Source organism: Schistocerca serialis, chromosome 1, assembly GCF_023864345.2.
Source record: "Schistocerca serialis cubense isolate TAMUIC-IGC-003099 chromosome 1, iqSchSeri2.2, whole genome shotgun sequence".
Lineage (NCBI taxonomy): Eukaryota > Metazoa > Arthropoda > Insecta > Orthoptera > Acrididae > Schistocerca > Schistocerca serialis.
The window spans coordinates 660608661-660634242 of NC_064638.1; the positions used below are offsets into that span (position 1 = coordinate 660608661).

Consider the following 25582-nt stretch of genomic DNA (forward strand, 5'->3'; position numbering starts at 1 on the left):
CAAAATTATCTCCCAGGACACAGAAAAAACACGTTTTAACCAAATAATCGTGCTTTAGAAGTGGATAGACAACAATGGGCCACTTGCAAGCTGTGAACGATCTTATGGGATGGAACAGCTACCAATATGCGTTATCACTGTGGACGTCATACACTGCAAAACTTAAGGACGGGCTGCATAATCCAACATTCATGATAGCAACGTGGTGGAAATGAAAGGAAGTGTGGGAGCATGTTGTCCGAGGTCTCCCAGTCGTAAAAAGAAAGTTGGACATCACATGGTTGGGGTCAGCGTGACTATAGCGTGAAATAGGTCTGGCCCCGCAATACGAGGCAGCAGAAGGAACGTCAATCAGCAACACGCCAGGCAGTCATTTCGATGACTTCACAGGGAGAAGAATCACCGGCAAAGTGGAAGAAGACGAAGTGTAACGACTGCAGCACTGTAGTTTGGTATTGCTCATAAAATTGTTCCACGTGCACGGAGAGCGTTCCAAATCACAGGCACTGCTGCCCGAAGGGGAGGAGATGGCCAACCACGGTCAACTATAGCAACAGTCGACCGCTACGTTGTGCAACAGGCAAAAAGGGACCCACGCCAATTACCGGGTGCAGTTGCAACCACATTTAACTTCAGTACAAGGCACAGAATCTCACGCTCCACAGGACACGGTGAAGTCTTGGAGGTGGTCCCTTTGCCCGATGACCAGTATGTTGCGTTCCGTTGACAATAGCACATCGACGGCACCGTTTGCGTTAGTCGTGACGCTCAGATACGTCATTGTGCCGTCCCTGTACATATTATCGCCTCGCTATTGAGGTACGGAGTCATGCGTCGATGGGAAGAAGAATGGGTGGAAGTGAAGGACAATAACCTACGACTACTAAAGTCCACAATGAGGTCGTGGCGTACCTCCTTCCAACCACACAGGCGGGATGAGTTCCTCCTCATTCTTCTTCGCATAGGCCACAGCCTTACGATGCACGGCGTTTTGCTCTGGCGAGAGGACCCTTTTGTGTGTCGTGCTTGTGGCGTACAGATCACAGTGAGCCACTATTTACTAGACTGTCTTTTATTTGCAGACCAAAGTACAGTAGCTCATTTGCCAACATATTTGACCTATATTAATTGACACAAACTTATATAGTACGACTATTAAGGTTTTATGAATTGTCCGATTTGTTCCCTAAAATTTTAGGGCGACATTTTTAATGTGTATCAGGGCGACTGGCTCTTTCGTGGTTTTTGTAAGTTATCAAGCAATCACATATTCCTATGAATCTATTTAAGTTTACCTCTTGTTCTGGTTAGATTTACTTAAAAGTTTTAGAATGATTGAACAATTTTAACGCTATCTTCACTGTGATATGAGTTAGTGTAACTGAGCGGGTGATCACGTGTGAGATTGGAGGAGAGTGGTCTGATTTTACATCAGATTAGTTTTTATCTCTTTTCTCGCATTGTCTCCGGTTTAACCACATTAGTTTCTACTAATTTGTATTGACAGATGTGAAAATTACCGAACTATCAGTTTAATAAGTCACAGCTGCAAAATACTAACACGAATTCCTTACAGACGAATGGAAAAACTAGTAGAAGTCGACCTCGGGGAAGATCAGTTTGAATTCGATAGAAATATTGGAACACTTGAAGCAATACTGACCTTACGACTTACCTTGGAAGAAAGATTAAGGAAAGGCAAACCTACGTTTCTAGCATTTGTAGACTTAGAGAAAGCTTTTGACAATGTTGACTGGAATACTCTCTTTCGAATTCTAAAGGTGGCAGGGTTAAAATACAGGGAGCGAAAGGCTATTTACAATTTGTACAGAAACCAGATCGCAGTTATAAGAGTCGAGGGGCATGAAAGGGAAGCAGTGGCTGGGAAGGGAGTGAGACAGGGTTGTAGCCTCTCCCCGATGTTATTCAATCTGTATATTGAGCAAGCAGTAAAGGAAAAACAAAAGAAAAATTCGGAGTAGGTATTAAAATCCATGGAGAAGAAATAAAAACTTTGAGGTTCGCCGATGACATTGTAATTCTGTCAGAGTCAGCAAAGAACCTGGAAGAGCAGTTGAACGGAATGGACAGTGTCTTGAAAGGAGGATATAACATGAACATCAACAAAAGCAAGATGACGATAATGGAATGTAGTCGAATTAAATCGGGTGATGCTGAGGGAATTAGATTAGGAAATGAGACACTTAAAGTAGTAAAGGAGTTTTGCTATTTGAGGAGCAAAATAACTGATGATGGTCGAAGTAGAGAAGATATAAAATGTAGACTGGCAATGGCAAGGAAAGCGTTTCTGAAGAAGAGAAATTTGTTAACATCGAGTATAGATTGAAGTGTCAGGAAGTCATTTCTGAGAGTATTTGTATGGAGTGTAGCCATGTATGGAAGTGAAACACGGACGATAAATAGTTTGGACAAGAAAAGAATAGAAGCTTTCGAAATGTGGTGCTACAGAAGAATGCTGAAGATTAGATGGGTAGATCACATAACTAATGAGGAGGTATTGGATAGAATTGGAGAGAAGAGGAGTCTGTGGCACAACTTGACAAGAAGAAGGGACCAGTTGGTAGGACATGTTATGAGGCGTAAGGGGATCACCAATTTAGTATTGAACGGCAACGTGGAGGGTAAAAATCGTAGAAGGAGACCAAGAGATGAATACACTAAGCAGATTCCGAAGGATGTAGGTTGCAGTAAGTACTTGTAGATGAAGAAGTTTTGCACAGGATAGGATAGCATGGAGAGCTGCATCAAACCAATCTCAGGACTGAAGACCACAACAACAATAACAACAATTTGGTATGGGCGCTGATAACCTCTTCGTTGAGCGCTCCTAACCCACAAACGCACACAGACACACAGACACACACACACACACACACACACACACACACACACACACACACACACACACTCACACACACAGAGAGAGAGAGATACATACTGCATAGGGACTGGACCAATGAGGAAAGGGCTCGGTGTCCTTCTCGGATGAGAGGAAATTCAGTTTGAGTTGTGATTCTGGTCGTTTCTTGGCGACAGGTGCGAACACATGATGCCCCCAGGAACATTGTCGATCATGATCGATTTCGTGGTACGGGTGTTACAGGCCGGCCGCTGTGACCGAGCGGTTCTAGGCGCTTCATTCTGGAACCTCGCGACCGCTACGGTCGCAGGTTCCAATCCTGCCTCGGGCATGGATGTGTGTGATGTCCTTGGATTAGTCAGGTTTAAGTAGTTCTAAGTCTAGGGGACTGATGACCTCAGATGTTAAGTCCCATAGTGCTTAGAGCCGTTTGAACCATTTGAACAGGTGTTATGGTATAGAGAGGCATAATGTTCCATGGGTGCAGTGATCTTCAAATCTGTGAACATGGTACGCTCACCGGTCAGCGTTATTGTGACTCTCTACTCCTTCCCAATGTGCGTCTTTCCACGTGTGTTTCGGCCTTGACTTCATTTTTATGGATGAAAATGGGGACTGCATCGAACTGCGCAGGTGGAGGAGCTCATGGAACGAGATGACATTCGGCAAACGAACTTGTCTGGCCGTTCCCTCGACGTAAATTCCATCCAGCACGTGTGGAACGCATCGGAGGGTGGTATTACGACATGCCCACAAGCACCAACGACCAACCAGCACTTACTATCAGCGCTGGTGGAGGACTGGAACGCTGTACCACAAGAGCTGTGTCACAGCCTTGAGGTCACGAAGGCAGCGCGTTGCGGAACACGCATTACCGTCCGTGGTGATCACAAGCCGTATTAAGAAGCATGTTCCGCATTTTGTGATTTTAGGGGGACCATCAAGGTCATGGTGAGTTTAGTACAAATATTGTCTTTGAATAAAAGTGTCATTTCTGTTCGTGTCATTACGCAGTTTTTTCGGTCATCTTCTGTACTTCACTGAAGCATTTCTTTTTGTGCATGATCCTAGTTTCACGCTTGCCAGAGACACATCAAGCGAAAGCTACTTTCGTCCTTAACTTTTACACACCAATGTATATTTTGAGAAAGCATTTAACTCATTTTCGACTAAATCTGTAACATCAGCCTTTGAGACAAAAGATATTGGGGCAATATATGTATATGCAGTACCGTTTTACAGCTTCCATTTGGCTACAGCAGAATGGTGAGAATTTTAAAATCAGGCAAAAAGATACAATATCACTTCAACTATTTTTAGTAATTAGTAGTACATAGTGACTTGGTGGACGCTATGTAGTCTACACAATTGGTCGTAAAGAGTTTGGGTGAGTCATACCTACTATGCACCAACGCCTGTTGATCCTGAAGTTGCACAGCGAATCGTCACTGGTAGAGAATCCAGCATTTGTATATGGGAAACTAACTTGCGTTTTTTGACGTGCGCAGTTAGAGATGATAAAGGAGAAAACAAAAGGAAACAGAGGGAAGGAAAGGGAAGAACAAAAAAAGGAAGAAAAAGAAAAGAAAGTAAAGAAAAGGTAAAAGAAACGATAAGTAAAGGGAAGGAAATAAAAGGTTCTGCAGGAAAGAGTCGAATGGGTCGCAGTGGCCATCTTGCAGCAAGTTTTGTGGACAGGATGTTTAAATTTACCCTCCTCATATTCTCCTGCTGTGTAGGACACCGTCTTTCGTTTGTCCGCTCGCATGCTGTGCTACCCGAACCGGACCGTGAGGCGCCCGTGGGAAGTAGCTGTGAGCCGTGTGTTCTGAGAAATTTGCTTAGCCGTCGAAGCGTGAGTTTGTTTTACTGAACTTGAAAAGACAGCCGCCAGGCAAAGCGGCGAGGGAAGCATGCGGTGAATCACGCGTCAGACGCGGTTTACGCAACAGACCGCCGCAACGCAACACTGGTGACGCCGTGTGCGAGCGTGCGTTTCCTCCTCCGAGTGACGAGGTCGCGTTCTGTCGCTGCTTTGCCGAGAAAAGAACTCGCGTTCAGAATCAACAGTTCTGTACATTTACTGTCTAGTGCTCTGGTTTAGTCTGCTTCGTAGGTGCTTTTAACTTTGGAAGACTCACGCAGATGAGCACAGCCACACGGCGCCTAACTGAAGGACTTGCACTATGTCGTGGGCCTTACGGGATTGTTAAGACAGTGAACATACGGCTCTTCGGAAGCCTAGGGTACTCCTGGCAGAAGAATTGCCGCAAAATCAAGGAACGTAGATCTTGAAGCGCAAATAAAGGAAATATTCGCAATAGGATTTCCCTATAAGGGTTAGTGAGATGAAAACGAGACGTACGGAAAAAAGTAAGTAAACTGTCTATTATTTCAAAATTAATCTCAATAACTATTAATACAAGAGACAAGACGGTCAGTGCCTTCATGGAGGAATGTTTGCGGTTGCCTACGGAACCATGGTTGTACCCAGGCCTGCACCTCTTCCACCCAAGCAAACGGTGGGTCAAGAACGTCTTTCTTCAGGACTCCAAAAATATGGAAATCACATAGGGGAGATGTGTAAGGGCTTTGCAGCGAAACTTTTGCAGCGCAGTCGAGACAATATTGTCAATATGTGGGCGGCCATTTTGTTGGCAGGTTGTTTTGACTACGCTGCAGAAGTTCGCTGGGAATCCCTTACACTGTATCCATTGAGACCACGCGATTCTCATATTTTTGGAGCCCTGGAGAAAGACGTTCGATTTGCTTCGGAGGCCTGGGTACAATCATGGTCCCGTAGGCAACCGCCAATATTGTTCCATGAAAGCAATGACAGTCTTCTCTCATAGTGGAATAAATGTATTAACAGTTATGGCAATTACTTTTGAAGTAATAAAGCGTTTACCCACGTTTTTCACCTGTATAATTTTCATTTGAATGGACAATGTACTTACTTAAGTTCGCCGTTAAGACAACACTAGAAAAAGTGCAAGCTTGTGGAACTGTTGTTGCTTCCGACGATTTCCCGGTTATCTAAACGAAGCCGTAGAAGAAAGGTAAATGCTCTCTTACCTTCGAAACTAATATTTCCTAAACAGTTCTAGATGTGATGATAAGGTTCCCGACGTGTAATAAAACCTGAAAGAATTAGTACCTCATCCTTTTACTATAAGCGAGAACGTTGAAGAAAGAAGTCTTTTACGTAGAGAAAAGTCGAGAAACTTGTTACATAAGAAGGCTGGGAATAGCAGCAGAGTGCAGTATCCGACCCATTACGAGGTGATGAGACGGTAAGGAAGACGATACAGCTGGAACCGCAGATTAAGAGCACTTGCCGTCTGTGTTGTGTAGGAGCTCCTCCGCTAGCACTAGCAAGCACTATATCACTCCATTCTTTTTTTTTCTTCTGGAACTATACCAAGTTTAATTAAAAATACAACGTTGCCCCAATTAAAAACACAGCTTCTTCAAGGTCTCGAAAGATAAAAATGTTAAGAATATTAAACCTAATATCAAATTCTCCTCCCTGTTTTTACTGCCACTACTCAGTAGTCTTCCTGCGTCACGCTGAACTGTGTATGAAAAATCAGAAGCACTCGCGATACGGCAGACACCAGTGAGTCTGCCATTTGCAGCATGTTAAAAATATGTGCTGCATCGGGATTTGAATGCATATCTTGGTCTTTAACAGACAGCACGCTGCCAGTTACACTGTCCCGAAATATTGATTCAGATTTTTAACACTTGCCGCCTCCACAGAAATGACAAGTTAAAACTTTTGAATCGATCCGTGAAGCGCATACTTGTAGAGGAATTGATGACACATCGTTTGCGAATGGCAGCGATGCTAGTTACAATCCCAGTTTATTTTACCAATGTCAGCACAGCGTGTACCATGCAAAAAATTGAAAACTTATTCGAACGTAAAGCTGTAATTGAGTATAATACGGACCAATAAGAAGAAGAATATCATAAACTAACGTAATTGAATTGTATATTCGTAAAATTCGGAATAGGAATTAAAATCCATGGAGAACAAAAAAACTTTGACGTTCGCCGATGACCCTGTAATTCTGTCAGAGACAGTAAAAGACCTGCAAGAGCAGCTGAATGGAATGGACATTGTGTTGAAAGGAGGATATAAGATGAACATCAACAAAAGCAAAACGAGGATAATGGAATGTAGTCGAATTAAATCGGGTGATGCTGAGGGAATTAGATTAGGAAATGAGAAGTTTAAAGTAGTAAATGAGTTTTGCTATTTGGAGAGCAAAATAACTGATGATGGTCGAAGTAGAGAGGATATAAAATGTAGACTGGCAATGGCAAGGAAGCGTTCCTGAAGAAGAGAAATTTGTTAACATCGAGTATAGATTTAAGTGTCAGGAAGTCATTTCTGAAAGTATTTGTATGGAGTGTAGCCATGTATGGAAGTGAAACGTGGACGATAAATAGTTTACACAAGAAGAGAACAGAAGCTTTCGAAATGTGGTGCTACAGAAGAATGCTGAAGATTAGATGGGTAGATCTCATAACTAATGAGGAGGTATTGAATATAATTGGGGAGAAGAGGAGCTTGTGACACAACTTGACTAGAAGAAGGGATCGCTTAATAGGACATATCCTGAGATATCAAGGGATCACCAATTTAGTATTGGAGGGCAGCGTGGAGGATAAAAATCGTAGAGGGAGAATAAGAGATGAATACACTAAACAGGTTCAGAAGGATGTAGGTTGCAGTAGGTACTGGGAGATGAAGAAGCTTGCACAGAATAGAGTAACATGGAGAGCTGCATCAAACTAGTCTCTGGACAGACTGAAGAACACAACAACAGGGACTGATGACCTTAGCAGTTAAGTCCCATAAGATTTCACACACATTTTACACACTCAACAACAGCATTTGTTAAACTATAGAAGAGTAAAAATCACACAAATTATTAATTACCCTAGAACACGGACTCACTCATTAAGCTCGGAATGCAAATTTAAATTCCTTTCCCCTTGATTTTCGATAAAAGATATTACCTCAACTGTATGCCTTACTTGTGAACGGAGAACAGATGAATATGTAATCAGCGTTGCATAATCGTCTTCATAGCCAAGGCCGATAGCGTCCTAATGACAGATTCGCTGGCTCGTAGCCTCATCGTGAAAGACATTTATAGTACATATATTTGCCCAGAAAGGTGAGACAGATGACCCACTGTTACCGACTTGACTGTGGCTACCTTGGTTAAATCCCGCACGTCTCCGCAGTGTTTCGCGTGACGCTGTTTTTGGCGAGTTAAGTGGTGCCTCTGATGCTGTTAGAGAAAAGTAGACAATGAACTGATACCGGCTTTCGCTTCCATCTTCCTCTCATTCTATAAACAGTATCTATAATGGGGATATTTCCAAACCGGTAATAGTAAAAAAATTTATTCGTGCTCTCAAATTATATAACGCAACACTGCACAACACAAGCTATCGTTACGAAAAGGCACATGATTTGGAGCTACGCTTCAGTAATGTATTGAAAGGGGACATCGACAAGACGCTGCTAGAAGATCAATGTGAGGTTTTAACTCTTTTCCAAGTAGTTAACCTAAAAGTGAATTTTTTTAAATACAGGGTCACTAACTATTGCCACCAGCCACCAAGAATAATCACGAGCGACTATTTGAACACAATAACACTGCAGCCGCTCCTGGGGAGGGGGGGGGGGGGGGCCGCAAGAATTTCGGCCGGAACGTCTAACACGACACAGCACGGTAACAGAACGGCCTAATTCACAGGACTCAAACGACGACAATCGGAAGACAAAACGTCTAGCACGGCTTGGACGCCATTCAGAACTTAATTCAGCTACATTGACAACGGATAATAACCACAAAGCACGCGCACAGCGTTCGGAACAGCCGCTGCTAAAAGAAAACACTAAAGCCGTTGCTATTGGTCGGCGCACACCACGGACAGAGCGCCAGTACCGGCGCGGACCGCAGAGGGAGCGCCAGCGCAACGCAGCAAAAATACTGGACTCGTTCCACACTGAAATCAGTATCAGACGGCACCGGAAGAAGACTGCGAGTCCCGCAGTTGAAATATCGTGCAGGGAAGACGCGAATAACCGGCAGAAACCCGATTAATCAATATCTTATCTAACTGCTCGTAAAGGTTCTTCTAGAAAAACAGTAATTCTATAGTACAAGTCCAGTGGCGCGTCCCTCTCTCACTTAAACAACGTTGTCAGTCAGATTAACATTCATATTTTAGGTCATGCTCTCGATATTCCCCAGTACTACATTTGTTATTTGTGATTAATGACTTTTTCTGCGTGAGAAATTTGTGCGCAGAATGTTCTTGTAACTGCATGTTTAACCTGTAGAGAGCTTGTACCAAGGAGGCCGTAGTGGAGGCGATCAGGAACAGGATAGGAGATAAATTGGGGGCCATGAACGCTTAGCGCAGCGACCAGGCCGTGTAAGTGATTCTGGGAAACCGTGTTCAGTGGTTTTTACCTGCAGAGGGACTCCTAACCAAAGCCCTCTCCTCCTTCTGTATAGTGTCGGACAGAGGGGCACTTGTTCGCAAAGCATTTTACCTAGACCAGGCACTAGTCCATCACAGAAGCGGCTGGACGGCTGGAAGTGGGTGGAGGACGCCACTTAAGACAGATATTGTAAGCTGAGCTTTTGTGTGAACGGTGGGGTCACAAAACTCCTTGCATTCTCATGTTAGAAGCTGGTATGATATGGACAGAGTGGCTGGTGTACGTGTCTAGTGGAAGTAGGACTGTAGCCCTCCTTCCCCCCTAACGCCTGATTCTTTTAGTGAACGACAAAAACATATAGTTCATGGGGACTACTGTCTGGGAAGCTTAACAGCCTTCTTTCAGAAACTGGAAATGGTCAGCCCGGAAAGATTAAATCACTCCATAAGTGCGCGACTGTTGTCCCATCAAGGTAGATGATTTTGGCAAAACAACGCCATTCTTAAGGTGAGAATGACGAATCCATAGACTTTCTTTTTTCATACAAGAGAGATTTGGAGGTGGTGATTGGCTCCTCGAAGTATACATAAAGGAGAGGCTTGCTCCTCACTGTGGGAACCCTGGTGCTGTGTCTGGATTGGCTACCAGGCCAACAGAAGAATCAAGAGGGGAGATTCAATGAGTAGAGCAAAGTTTGATTGGTTTGTGCAATTTGGAGGTGGTTTCGTTTTGCTAATTCGGCTCTGTACCGAGGCTTGGTGGAAAGTGGTTGTGACTCTTCAATGGACTTTGTCTTCTGGTCCTCCCCTTGCGGAGAACTTCAGTTCTTTCCCTAGTGTGTAAGACTTGTGGTGGACTAACAGGCTGTGGCAGCTTCAAGCTGTACCGACAATGGAATTGCGTATCCTCTCGGATGTCGTGAGGGTGAACTTATTTGTCCTGAGAGGTCCGTCTGACGTTTGGCAAATCCACCATGCACCGTCGTGCCTGAGAGTCAAATCAGTTTGGCCAGACCAGCGCACGGGTGCACCTCACACTAAAATCTGCCGGGATTTCAGGGCTTTTGATTGAGAAGTTTCCCGCGTTCTGATAATCAGAACGCCAGTCCGCGTAGTTTCCATATTTTCGTGGACGCATGAGAACATCACAGCTGCCGCATCGCGTTGTTTTCTGCTTTCAAGGTGAAAGGGTAGAGTGCTGCTGCACTGGCATAGGTTGTTATATGATATTCACAGCTATCTGTCCCCAGGTGAACCATGGTTTGTGGTACCGCTGATAGTAGTTGATTCCACTTGAATAGAGTTGGGCATCGTAGTGGCCTCACGTAAACAAAGTCAGATTGCGTTGTTCAAGGAATTAATTCAGGGGAAAATGTATGCTTTGCCTATCAGGCATCATTCCTTAACTGAGTTGCGTTTGTCATTTTTGCGTAAGATATAATAGTTGGTTTTCCTGACAGCTGTGGCTACTAAAATTTTAATAAAACTTGTCATTATTTTGCAAACCTAAATGCGCCAGTGTTCTCATTCTAACTACCTCTACTATTCACTGTTTTCATTTTATTGTGGTGGTACATGAGTACACGAGCAATTTAAGGTTCTATATTATTAAATTAGTTAATCTGATTATTAATCTGACTTCTGAAAGTGATTACACGCGTAGGGCCACAAACGTGGCTTGAGTAGATTCATAAATTCATATGGAAGACTCATGTGAGTAGCATATGATTTGAAGGTTATTGCCAAGATAATATTTTTCGTTACGTAAAGGTAATAACATTTAGGTTCACTCAGACGTATTATGTATGATTAAAGCAAGCGACGGCTTCCAGTTCAACTTATAAGTCAACAATAATTAATATGTACTCAGAATGATAGTCTGCAGCCTCAGTATTCACTATCTATATGCTTGTTATGTGTGAATGCCAAGGGTATGCATATGTGATTATACAGTGGTATGCGTAAATTAACAGTTTAGTCTGATCAGTATACTTACGTATAGTTTATGACTACTATGAACGAAAATTTCTATTGCTTTGACAAGTTCAGATATTGTCCTTTGCCACATATTGTGCTGGATCACAGTATGTGCGTCAGAGTATATACAGCAAAAAATTACATGTCTCTCGTCTCATAACCATCGCAGACTCGAGGTTCCCATGACGCTTCCTCGAATCAATAATCATTGTTTCACTGTACCTTAGAGGGTATTTTTTATTTGTCGGGGGACAGTTACGGTCGTTTGCTGAATTTTTCTTGGTAGTTCTTTTGTGTTGCGGATATGAAATGGAAATGAGAAAGCAGTTTGTCATTCGTCAAAATGATTTCGAAAACGCCTCCTAGTCACGTTCTGAACTAGTCAGTACATCGGATAATTAATCATCAAATCAGTGCACCTTCTTGGATTACTGACTGATTCATAATAAAAACTGCCCGGGTATGCATTTATTCAAATTCTGTTAACCCATCTCTACCCCCACCCTTTCTCTGTCCATCTTCTCCTCTTTCCTTTCTCTGTCCATCTTCGCTTCCCCTCGTCCATCTCCTCCTTTCCCATATCTATGTCCATCTCTTCCTTCCCCATCTCTATCTGCTCGTCTTTTCCTCCCTGCTTCTCTCTCCACATTACCACCCTCACCCAACAGCAGATAGACGGTTCTTACCCCTACAGTATTTCTTTGCATACACTAAGTAATATGTGTATCAACTTCGGCTGAAATCGATCCAGGGGTTTAGAAGGAACTTTTTACCCGCTTCTTTGCCCGCGTACGCACACTTCACATATACCTGTCTTTCAAGTATACGAATATATAACATATTTTACACAGTTTTGTACATGTATTTCATCTGTATCTCTAGCGTATTTCGTTCTGCAGTTCGTTTTCACGCAGCTCAATATTTATGACTCCTGAACCATGTATCTGAAACTGAGATGATTGTGTAGGTACATTTAGCGGTATATGTGGGCAGTGTCTGGGAAATAAGTTGCGAACAGAGTTAGCAGTAAAAAAATAATAAATTCAAACGTCATGCATGATGCGACAGTTCTTCAAGCATCTCAGTGTTTGTGACGTCATATCTCCTGAATTATGTGTCGCACAATGATATAATTTTGCAGATAAATCCAGTGGTTTCTGTGAATACTGTCTGCAAAATATGAAAGAAGTATTGAATTACAAAGTCGTGCCTGATGTGGCAATGAAGAAAGCGATAAACTTACTTCCTTTCGACGATTTGTGGGGGGTGTAGGTTGAACTGGAAAAAGTCTCGTAGAGGTTTGAAATTATATGTTAAATTAGTTACAAGTCACTAACTACACTCATTCTTAAATACTAAATGAATGTAGTGTGGCTATTCGTGCACCGTGTACTATGATTCTTTTTCACTCCCGCCAACACACCTTTGAGAGGTAGTGGTTCTTACCTGCACACTGTTTTTTTCCAGACAGTACGTGATATGTGAACCAAGTTTGGTTGAAATCTATGCAGTGGTTTAGGAGGAGATGTGGAACATATGTTATACATACATGCATCCTCTGTATATGGATTATTGTGAAGTTCTTCGTGTTTTGTTTCACGAAGTGCTGCGAAGATAGGGGTGATGTGTCGCGTTGTAGAACAGGACAGTCAATCAGTTTTAATACTTCTCAATCTACTGACAATAAGTTTTGTCGCTATTAGGCGCCCAAGTTGACCCACAGTCTGAAAGCTTCGGCAGAAAATTTTGTAGCGCTAAAGCCTGTGCCAACATCAGAGTTTAGATTAGATTAGATTAATTATTCATTCCATAGATCCACAAAAGAGGGGATCTTCCTGGGTGTGGAACATGTCAGATAAACATATTACAAAAATGTAATTAGAAAAACTTGAGTTTCATTAATTTTAATGATCCTCAGTGAATAAACAGTAAAATTATGTACATGAATTAAAATTAAACTTCTAACATTTACAGGTTTAATACTTACATCTGCTTTCATTAAATCCATCATTCACACAGTAGCTAGTTACATGGCTACTACAACCAAGTATTGTCAAAAATTAAAGTAAATTATTCATTTCAATGATCCTCAGTTAAGAACAGGCAAATTATGTACATGATTTAAAATTATACTTCTACCATTTACAGACTTAAGACTTACATCTGCTTTCCATACATCCATCATTCACACAGTAGGTAGTTACTTGGCTGTTGCAACCAAGTATTGTCAAAAATTAAAGTACAATAAATTTTCATTAAAATGGTCTACTGCATTGTTGACAAATTCATGGGTGGAATAGGAGTTGCACAGCAAAAATTCTTTTAAATTATGTTTAAATTGTGCCTTGTCTGAAATTAAACTCTTAATGGTTGCTGGTAACTTACTGAAAATATGTGTTGCTGAATACTGGACTGCTTTCTGGGCAAGAGTAAGTGATTTTAAATCTTTATGTATATTGTTCTTATTCTTAGTATTGATACTGTGTACTAAGCAGTTAGTTGGAAAAAGAGATGTATTATTTTCCAGAAACTTCATTAAGGAATAAATATACTGAGAAGCTGTGATTAGTATGCCCAATTCTTTGAATAGGATTCGAGATGATGTTCTTGGATTTACACTACACTTTACTCTTACACTTCTGAACTCTAAATATTTTTTCTCAGTTTGTGGAGTTACCCCAAAATACCATGCCATATGACATAATGGAGTGAAAATAAGCAAAATATGCCAGTTTTTTCCATATTTCCTATGTAAGTCTGCAAACACAGACTTGTTTAGGCGCTTTAGCAGTTCGTTAGTATGTCGCTCCCAACTGAATTTATTATCAAGTTGTAATCCAAAGAATTTTACACTCTCCACTTCTCCTATTTCCATGTCATCATATTTTATACACAAACTAGAAGTAAATCTCTTGGAAGTTCTGAACTGCATATAGTGGGTCTTTTCAAAGTTTAATGACAGTGAACTGACTTTGAACACATTATTAATGTCAGTAAAAATTTGATTAGCTTCCCATTCTAAATTTATATTTGATTTACTATTTATTGCAATTTTTTGTATCATCTGCAAATAAGACAAACTTGGCATGTGGTAATGTAACAGATGACAAGTCATTAATATACACAAGAAAAAGTAGTGGACCTAGTATGGAACCTTGGGGAACACCACACGTAATTTCTTCCCAGTCAGATGATGTCTGATTGCGCAGTGCTGAAGTGTTATGTAATGACACCCTTTGTTTGCTATTAGTAAGATATGACTGAAACCACTTTGCAGTGATGCCATAATATTTTAATTTACTTAAAAGAATGCTGAGAGACACACAGTCAAAAGCCTTTGACAGGTCACAGAATATGCCAGTTGCCTCTAATTTGTTGTCTAATGAATTAAGGACGTTTTTGCTGTAAGTGTAAATACCCTTCTCAGTATCAGATCCCTTAAGATATCCAAACTGTGACTTTGACAGTATGTTATTTTCACTAAGGTGCTTAAATAGGCACTTGAAGCAAACCTATTCAAAGATTTTTGAAAAATCTGGCAATAGTGAGAACGGTCAGTAATTTGATGGCATTTCTTTGTCCCCTTTCTTGTGGAGAAATATAACTTCAGCATATTTAAGCCAGTCTGGGAATGTTCCTGTGATAAGTGATTGATTACACAAATAACTTAAGATATGACTAAGCTCACATAAACACTCTTTTATTAACTTTGTTGATATGTTATCATAACCACTAGAATGCTTTGATTTCAAGGACTTTATGACGGACTCTGTTTCTTTGGGTGAAGTAAGTGTCAATTCCATTTTACTGAGATTGCTTGTGTGCACTGGTCTCAGATATTCCATTGCATTTTTTACTGCACCTGACAACCCCATGCTATCAGTAACAGAGACAAAATATTTGTTTAAATGGTTTGCAAAATACGTTTGTTACCAGGGTTTCATTTATTTTTAGAGTTATTTGTTCCACCTCATTTCTAGTCCTATCTGCCTCTGACTTAACTACATCCCATACTGTTTTTATTTTATTGCTGGATGTTTTTCTCTTCTTCTCATAATGCAGGTGTTTAGATTCCTGGATAACCTTCTTCAGTATTTTGCAGTAATTTTTGTAATGAGCTATAGTGCTAGTATCAAAGGTGTCCCTACATATCAGGTAGAATTACCTTTTTGTCTCACATGATATCTTTATCCCTTGTGTGATCCATGGTTTCTTATTAGACTTCCGCTTAGTTTGAGTTGCCTTCAGGGGAAAACAATTTTCAAATAAGGTGCTAAATTTATTAATGAATATTTTGTATTTTCCATTTGTGTCTTGGACGCTGTAAACACCTGTTCAATTAATTTCTTTGAGCAATCTCCTAAATTTCTCAGGTTTTGTCTGTTTCATTGGCCTTCTGTACTCAGTTCTGATAGATGTTTTACCCTGAAAATTTTCAAAATCTAATGCTAGGTGTTGGATGTCATGGTCAGATAGCCCATTTACTACTGGTTTTGTAATGTGGCTTAGTTGCCTAGAATTGTCTATAAATATGTTATCAACGGCAGTCTTAGAATATTTGTATACCCTAGTTGGGAAATTTACAGTAGAAATTAAATTGAATGACATTGTAACTGATTTCAGTAACTGTTCACTGACAGTGTTAAAATCACCAGCAACCACTAGTTCATTGTTTTTTAGATGAGATAATAAATCTTCAAGACCATTTATAAACAGGCTGAAATTTCCTGAAGGTGCTCTGTATATGGCTACTATTATAAAGGACCTATTATTAAATTCTATATCTGTTGCACATGCTTCTAAGTACTGCGCTAAGCAAAATTTATTAATGTCAATATTCTTAAATTTAAAATTGTTTTTAACAAATGTGGCAACTCCTCCTTTCTCCATATTTTGTCTACAGAAGTAAGAGGCTAAATTAAATTCTGTAAGGTTTAACATATCTATACCAGTGGTCACGTGGTATTCATAGAGGCAGATTATATCAACTGGGTTCGATGACTCTAATTCATCAATGCACATAAGTAGTTCATTAATTTTACTTCTAAGCCCTCGAATATTTTGATGCGCTAACTATGGTTTGCATTACACATTACCGAGATGAAATCGGGTGGAAATAAAATTTCTGCTGATTGCTGTAAATTTTTAACCAACAGCTGTGTTCGCTGAACCAATGAGCCAGGATTATGCTGTTTGACTTCTTTCTCAAACTGAAGGTTTGTTTCAATCTTTACGTCTCTCAGAACTTGACTTCGTTCTGTCCTACCTATCCTAAAAAAGGTGCTGCTCCAACACCTGTGACCACTGGTATATTACCACTCATGGCAGTGCCTCCCCTCCCCCCTCCCCCCGAAATTTCCTGCTATTAGCCCAGCCTGTTTACCCTTCCCTTTCCTGTTGAGGTGTACGTCATGTCTATTATAATCCCACCTACTGAGAGAATCAACAGGATCCAGACCAATATGTGACCCAGCACCCGACCCAAGTAGCCGTTCCAATTTCAAATTAACTCTTCCGACACAAGAGTTTAAATGAGGTCGGTCATGGCGTCTCAGATGAGACACAAACTCAACACTGGTATGTCTCGTTGTTGATGCAATCTTTGCCAGGTCACACTCTATATAGTAACCGGCATCTCTGTCAATACTATTGTCCGGACCACCTACAATAACCACGGCGTCTTCCTTGGCAAAATCTTTACAGAGTGAACCTAAATCCTCTGTCACTTGTCACAGACCAGCACTAGGTTTAAAAAAATTTGTGACCTGGTATTCTGATCCTAACTGGTCCTGCAAAAGTTGGCCTACACCTCTGGCGTGTGAACTACCTAACAACAAAGCTTTCTTTCTCTTTGCCGACTTCCCTACATTCTTATTCAATGTTCCACTGAAAGTTTGTTGTGCTCTCTCTTCACCTACCTCTGTCAGAGGCTCATCAGTTTCTAACTGAAGCAACAGGTCAAACTTATTCTTCACATTCACCACAAAGCTGTCTGCTGTTCCTCTTGTTACCTGTCGCCACTTCCTACCCCTCTTTACCCTTCTCCCTCCTTAACCTGTTCAGATCTTCCCTAGCCTGCTCTAACTGCGCCTGAAGGGCAGCAATTTTCCCCTCCTGCTCCACTATTTTCCTATCTCTACTGCGTATCCTACAGAAACACTGAAGAGTCTGATCTACTTCCCCATTTCCCTCGCCGCTACAGTCACCCCAATGGAAAAAACTACTGCAGCCATCACACCAAACCCCGGAGCTAACAATTCTACGGCACGTCACGCACTTTTCACTCACGGTAAAAATCTTACTTTAGCGAGAATAAGTCAAATTAAATTACTGAAAAACAAGAAAACACGTTTACGAAAGATTAGGTCTAGTCTCAATCGTATGCAAACAAACTTACTTTAGTGACAATAAGTTAGATTACCGAAAAAATAAGAAAAACACGTTTGCAAAAACTAGCCCTAGTCGAAACTGTATGTAAACAAAGCTACTACCGTACATGCAAAGTTTCCAGATACCGGAACTTAAAATTTACGCTGTGTTTCGCAAAATAAGAGTTAAACAACAAAGGGATACGCTTTTCTTCACTTGCTGGAACGGAACAATTAAATGAGATTCCATAAGTTTCACTGCACTAAAATGTATGCAAGAATACGATCGTAACCCTACCTTATGTTTCTTTCGCGTTTTCTGGAATAATACGCAAAGAGAAATTAAACCTTTAATAGTAATCTTGCAAAACGCATTAATACACGTATTAGACTGATGACCTCAGATGCTAAGTCCCATAATGCTCAGAGCCATTTGAACAGTATTCACAGTACAGGCTGATGCTTAGTCTTCGGAATGGCGTGCAGGCTGTGCTGATATTCAGCGTAGGAAGCACGAACTGTATGGAGTGGTACCTTTCAGTCCCTACACGTCTAACGGGCTGTTGTGCTACATACTTCCACATTGAATCTACCGGGACTCCTAAGCCCCGCCAGTAAATGAAGGTTAACACTCCAACACATTGCAGTGGGAACCCTGTAAGTACCTCTTATGAAAGGAATTCGTATCCTAAAAGAAAACTGCCTTTCACTCAACCGAGTTTACTGAGCTAAAATTGATTGTGAGTCCGTTCAGTAGCTGAGCGGTCAGCGCTTCTGACTGCCATGCGATGGACTCTGGTCGAATTCGCGGTGCTGCCAGGGATTTCTTGTTAGTGGAAGGACTGGAACTGGATGCATCAGCCTCGTGAAGCCAACTGAACGGAAGGGGCGGCTTCAAGGCCTGGGAAACTGACAACGGCCGGGAGAGCGGTGTGCTGACACAATTACTTCTTACATTCATTCAGTTAAATCATGTAGTACCAATTAACAGTGCTAACCACTGTTACAGTAAGGAAACAGAATGCGGACAAACAGTGTTACATGTGTTATAGGTATGTGGATCAGGTAGCGACACTGAACATCTAAACTTTCTCTGTATCCCAGATCACCTTAGGACTACCTAGGTAATAATCTTTTAATGTTCGTTTGTGTGACAAATGGTAAGCGAGATTATTTCGATTCGACATTTAATTGTGATTCCCCTCTACCGTCCTCACTTCCACTCTGCTTAAGAACTTAATAAGCAAGTTTTCAGATCGAAAGAAAAGTACAGCATCTTCAATAGAACTACGCCAAGCAAAACATTGCAGTCTTCAAACTAATCTCTGAGCCTACGATTACTGTCCTCCCACATCCCCTTCCTAAGTAACATTTTTTTTCGTGGTAGGACTTCAATGTATAAATCCTGTCTTTCCATAGTGCGAGGGTGATCTGAAGAGTAATGTTTCCGAATTTTTTATGTGCAAACTCTTAAAGCTTTTTGAATAAAGCAAACGTTATTAACATTCCACATTTTTATTCTTCATGTCTACATATATATTTCTCAACACAGTCACCCTGACGATGGATAGATTTCTCCCAACGAGAAACCAGTTTGTCGATACCGTCACTGTAGTATTTATGACTTTATTGGCGGAGCAAAATCCTCATCTCTGTTTGCACCCCTTCATCACTGTAAAAGTGAAGTGCTCGAAGGTGTTCTTTAAGTTGAGGAAAGGCATGAAAATCGGTTGGGGCCACATTGGGACTATATGGAGGATGATCGGTGACAGTGAACCCAGAGCTCATGCGTGATCCGCCACTGTCATTATGAAGGAGAGGGCGATCCTTTTGTGAACCGAAACTTCCGATTCGTTATCTGAGAGTTTCTCACGCACCTACATACTCTATGTGATCAAAAGTATCCGGACATCTGGCTGAAAATGACTTACAAGTCAGTGGCGCCCTCCATCCGTAATGCTGGAATTCAGTATGGTATTGGCCCACCCTTAGCCTTGATGACAGCTTCCACTCTCGCAGGCACACGTTCAATCAGGTGCTGGAAGGTTTCTTTACGAATGGCAGCTCATTCTTCATGGAATGCTGCACTGAGGAGAGGTACCGACGACGGTCGGTGAGGCCTGACACGAAGTCGGCGTTTCAGAACATCCCAAAGGTGTTCTACAGGATTCAGATCAGGACTCTGTGCAGGCCAATCCATTATAGGGATGTTATTCTTGTGTAATGACTCCGCCACAGGCCGTGCCTTATGAATAGGTGCTCGATCGAGTTGGAAGATGCAATCGCCATTCCCGAATTGCTTTTCAACAGTAGGAAGCAAGAAGGTGCTTAAAACATCGATGTAGGCCTGTGCTGTGATAGTGCCGCGCAAAACAACAAGGGTTGTAAACCCCATCCATGAAGAAACGACCACACCATAATACTATCGCCTCCGAATTTTACTGTTGGCACTACACACGCTGGCAGAAGATGTTCAACGGGCATACGCCATACCCACACTCTGCCATTGGATCGCCACATTGTGTACCATGATTCGTCACTCCACACAACGTTTTCTACTGTTCAGTCGTTCAATGTTTACGCTCCTTTAACCAAGCAAAGCGTCGTTTGGCATTTACCGGTGTGATGTGTGGCTTACGAGCAGCCGCTCGACCATGAAATCCAAGTTTTCTCACCTCCCACCTAACTGTCGTAGTACTTGCAGTGGATCCTGATGCAGTTTGGAATTCCTGTGTGATGGTCTGATAGATGTCTGCCTGTTGCACATTACGGCGCTCTTCCACTGTCGGCAGTCTCTTTCAGTCAAGAGACAAGGTCGGCCTGTACGCTTTTGTGCTGTACGAGTCCCTTCACGTTTCCACTTCACTATCACATCGGAAACAGTGGACCTAGTGACGTTTAGGAGTGTGGAAATCTCGCGAACAGACGTATGACACAAGTGACACCCAATCACCTGACCACATTCTAAGAGTGCGAGTCCCGCGGAGTGCCCGATTCTGCTATCTTCCGATGTCTGATGACTACTGAGGTCGCCGATTTGGAGTACCTGGCTGTAGGTGGCAGCACAATGCACCTAATACGAAAACCGTATGTTTTTGGGGGTGTCCGGATACTTTTGATCACATACTGTAGTTACGTTACACACTGTCGCGTTACACGCTACGATTCGGAGTCCTCTAGCAGCTCAGGGCTGCAAATATCTAAACATGAAGAAGAAAGGTGTAGAATATTAATAATGTTTTATTTATTTAAAAAATTTTAAGAGTCTTCATATAAAAAATTCGGAGATTTTACATTTCAGCATGCCCTCATATTCATAACGAAAATATATTTCCCATGGCGTTTTTCCTCAGTTCCTCGACCTAGGCGATTGAATCGGGTTTACGTGTAGCAAAATCATGAAACTTCGTTACTTTCTCTGTTCCATTAAAATTACTACCATTTTCTTGGTGTGGTAAACGGAAACAGCTGTTGCAGGGAACTGTGCAGAATATAACACTGTTCTTCAATTGTGCCACAAAACTGACGATATTTCAGGACGTCACCACAAGGATATCCGTCAGGACGACGATCTGTTCCTGGTGTTATCTGTGTCTGACTGACGAAGAGTTCTTTTACTGTAACACATGGTTTTTCGGTATTCTCTTTCTACAGTGTACGCAGTTGTCAAGGCCCTCTCGACTTTTGGAACAAAACGAAAAACATTATAGAACGACATATCACATGAAAAGCTTGTCCATTTTGTTTGTACAAAGAATACCTTTCGGCCTGTGAGGTGGCGCAACTGAATTTTCTTATAAAAAACATACCTGAGGCACTGATTAGGAGAGGTTTATTATTCTATTATTGTTAGATAATACAGTTCCTGACCATTCCATGGTACTTGTTTTTCGAGTAATGATGTAACTAGAGTCCAATCAATTATACATTAATTACATTCTTAATAAATAGAACGAGGAGAATGGTAATAACACAGTAGTGAATTAGCTTCAAATAAATATTGTCATCCTATTTAAGTGTTTCACCTACTTAAATATTGATACAATGTTGACTAACGATGTTTTCTAAAGAAGTGACACTAATTACTCATTTCTAAGACCTTTGAAGATATGAGAGACTGTGTCACTGCCACGATTAAGTCAGTGAATTTTCTTTTAGGTGTTACAAAGTTGGAAAAGTTATTATCCTCATTAAATATACAACACTCACCATTCTCTTTCCTCAGTCACCTGACAGCAGTTTACATTGGCTTATAATGACCGAAAAATGAAACGACCTTTGTAGTGGTCACTCTGCTTAAGAACGTAAAGATTGGATGTACAAGGGCATGCTGAAATGTAATGTCTCCGAATATTTTTGTGAAACCTCTTACCATTTTTAAATAAAATAAACGTTATTAACATTCTACACCTCCATTTTTCTTGTCTACATATTTATTTCTTAGTAGAGTCACCCTGGCGACGAACACGTTGCTCCCGACGAGAGGCCAGTTTGTTCACACCGTCAGTGTAGAATGTTTGACTTTGTTGACGGAACAACAGCCTCACCTCTGCTTGCACAGCTTCGTCACTATCAAAGTGAAGTCCTCTTTAACTTTTAGGCCAAGATGGGAATATGTGGAGGGTGATCGATGACAGCAAATCCAAGGCGTCGAATTGTTGCAGATGTCGCCACACTTGTGTGTGGCCTAGCATTGTCATTCTCAAGGACAGGGTGCTCCATTTGTGAACGAGCTCTTAGAATTGGAAATTTGATGACAGCATGCTGTTCCTCATGCACCGACGTAGTTAAGTTACTCATCGCCATGTTACACGCTACATTTTGGGTCCGTCTACGGGCAGAGGGATTCAAATGTGTAGACATGAAGAGTAAAGATGTAGGGTGTTAATAACGTATGTTTTATTTGAAAAGTTTTAAGAGTTTTCAGCATACCCTTGTACTAATTAAATGTTAGTTAACTAGTAATTAAAGGCCTAATCTTAAGTGCAAATAAATATGGGTAAGGGAAACGTCATCTGTTGGAATGAAATGGTTTTATTACCACAAATATAATGTGAGGGCACGAATAAATTTTATTATTATTACCTGTTTGGAAACATCCCCATCAACCTACAAAGCGTTTAAAAACCTGAAACATTTTCATAACACGTTAAAATTCAATGAAATCGCGCCCATTCTACTTATGATATAGCGGTCGCTTTGTCTGTATGTTAAATCTTTACGGCATTGAGACTAACTAAGAACAATGGCAGGCATTCTCAGGTGCACGAGTGCATTTTGCTATCGGCTGGTGTTTTTACATTTTCCAAATTTTTGATACACCATCTGGTGTAATGACGTCAGTGAAGATGGTATGATGCGTAGTACTCCGCAGAATAATAACGCGGAAGCCCTTCTGGTGTGCTAATACGTCACAAAATGTTACAGAATCTGAACTAAGTGATAATTAGGAAGTGGCAGAAAATGTTCGAACTGTACCTCTTCAGGTATGTGCTGTTACTTAGCAGAATATCGATGGAAAATCGTGCAGTTCATTTTCTTTCAAATTATCATGGGAAAGAAGTACGCAAGGACCAGAACCTAGAAAGTTGTAAAACAGATTGAAGTGGGGGCACTGACATTTGCACAAGATTATAACGAACACGTGGTTGGCGTAGATGAAGCTGACATGGTGAGGTCTCTCTATGAAATAGGATATCAAGAAAGTTGATACACACTGTTTTATGCAAAGGAGCAAATGACCCTTGCGAAATTTCATACTGTGACGTAAATTCGTTGATTTCGAACGTAGAAATCCACTTGGTCTGCACACACTTGGAAAGCAAATGTCCAAAGGACGGGGAAGGCTTAGAAAGGTTAAAAACTCACCTCTTTCAACTCCAAGGAGAAGAAAGACAGACTTTTCGGTACCAAACGATGTACGTTTTCAGATCTTACTGGACAACATTTGTCAATTGTAATTCGTCAATTGCACATGTGGACTTCGTTCATCTAGCAAGTTGCAGTCAGACCCCATTCCAAGTGTTCAGAGCGTAATTTTTTTTTTTTTTTTGCGTGTTAGCTAAAAAGAAAAGAACTGTTTATAAGTATCACCGCAGGCAATAGTCCTAGCTGTATGATTCTTTTGGGACACAGTACTCAGTCACATAATACATACAGACAAATCTATATAAAAGGTAAATGGAACAGTATTCTGCCAAATGTTATCCACGTACTGCACAGTTCAGCATTCACACACAGGTGAAGCTGGCGGGGGCAGCACTTCGATCTTCCCGGAAGCTGTTAAATATGTAGTCGGACAGCACATTGATTCCACGCCAGAGCCACAGCCACCTGCAGACACGTTGAAACCAGGGGATGAACTCTGCGCACACACTCGGCTTGCCCACTGCGTGATATAACTTTACTCATTTTCTGTTAAAACGCCGATGAAAACATCAGTTAATGTTCGGTGGGCCAGAAGACAACTTATCGCAGAGAAAAACAAATTAATGTTTAGAGTTTTCCGCGCAGAGTGTCAGAAACGATACACAGTTTCAAGCTTGCGGGTGTTGCTGATATCGTTATCAGGATCTTGCAGCTGTTACCGGTAATATTTGTTTCATATCGCAACTGTTAATTAAAGGTCGTTTCTTTTCTGGAAGACTTGTCTAGCGTCAACAAAGTATGCAATATTCCTTCTGGCAAAGAACATAGATTACAGCAGAAATTGTAAAGCAAATTTGATCCGAAATCACAGTGCTACTACGATTTGCGTTTATTTTTTTACGTGTGAAGTTGTTTGGGCATCGATATGTATGCTATACCTACTTACTTTCCTTCCGAAGTCAAGCGTTCTAAGATCTACTACATGTACTGCTGTTTCGCCTACATTTTATTAGAAACATTGTATCAGAAAGTAGTTCCCTGGAAGATTAAAGCTGTTTGTCGTATCGTGATTGAAACCCGAATTTTTCCGTTTTGTGAGAAAGGCTGCCGCCAGCTCAGTCATCAGCACGCGATTTAGGGGATAACTCAAAACTTAAACATGCGAATACCTCTCTCATACACTAAGAGACGTAATTTCAAAATCAGTAGGCGGGTACTAACACTCTGGTAGTTTTATTTTTTGACATGAGCTCAGTTTCTACTAAACTTAAATCCTTTGTGCATTAGACAGGGCGTCCCAGGAGGAATGGTTAATACTCAGAGAGCTGATAGAACCGACCATTCGAGGTAAAAAGTCTAGTAAACAGGAATTCTAAAATGTGTACCCGAAGAGCTATGAGCACTTGTTCATCTTCGATACTATGAAACAAATCTCTTATCCTACAAGCACTTTGCTTTCCATATTTTGAGAGGTGGTAATAGAAAACAAAAAAAAACAAAAAAAAAAAACATGGGCCCTAAAGTGCATACGTCAAGAGTTATGGGGCCTTGTTCATCTTTGCTACTGTGAAGCAAATCTCTTCTACGAACCGAGTGGTCGTAGCTCTTAAGGTACGCATATTAGAGCCTTAGAGCCAACGTTTACTGGAAAATTTTATCTTTCTTTGGTCCATACTACCTCCTCCCAAAATACGGAAAGCAAAGAGTTTGTAGTAGAAAAAGTTTGTTTACTGTATCGAAGGAAAGTAAGTACTCATACCTTTAAAGATATGCATTTGGATCTCATGTTTATTGGACATTTTTGCTTCCAATGATCGTTCGATCGTTCCTATAATGTCCCAGAATATTGACTATTGCTCATGGGACACCTTTATACTCTCTTTTTCATTGTTGTTCAGGCATATTGTTTCCACTGCTGGAGGTATTGGTTGTCGTTGCTTTCAGATATGCAGTCCATCACCAGTAACGAAATGCGAGGGTGTACATGTCAAGCTCTGTGAAGACAATGACCTGG

The 25582-nt window shown here is 41.2% G+C and overlaps 1 protein-coding gene across 2 annotated transcripts in view; it reads right to left on the reverse strand.

Annotated features, from left to right (window-relative positions):
* The window catches only part of LOC126479405 (calpain-A), a 611071-nt gene that overhangs the window by 493580 nt on the left and 91909 nt on the right, over positions 1–25582 (reverse strand). The window lies entirely within an intron of this gene.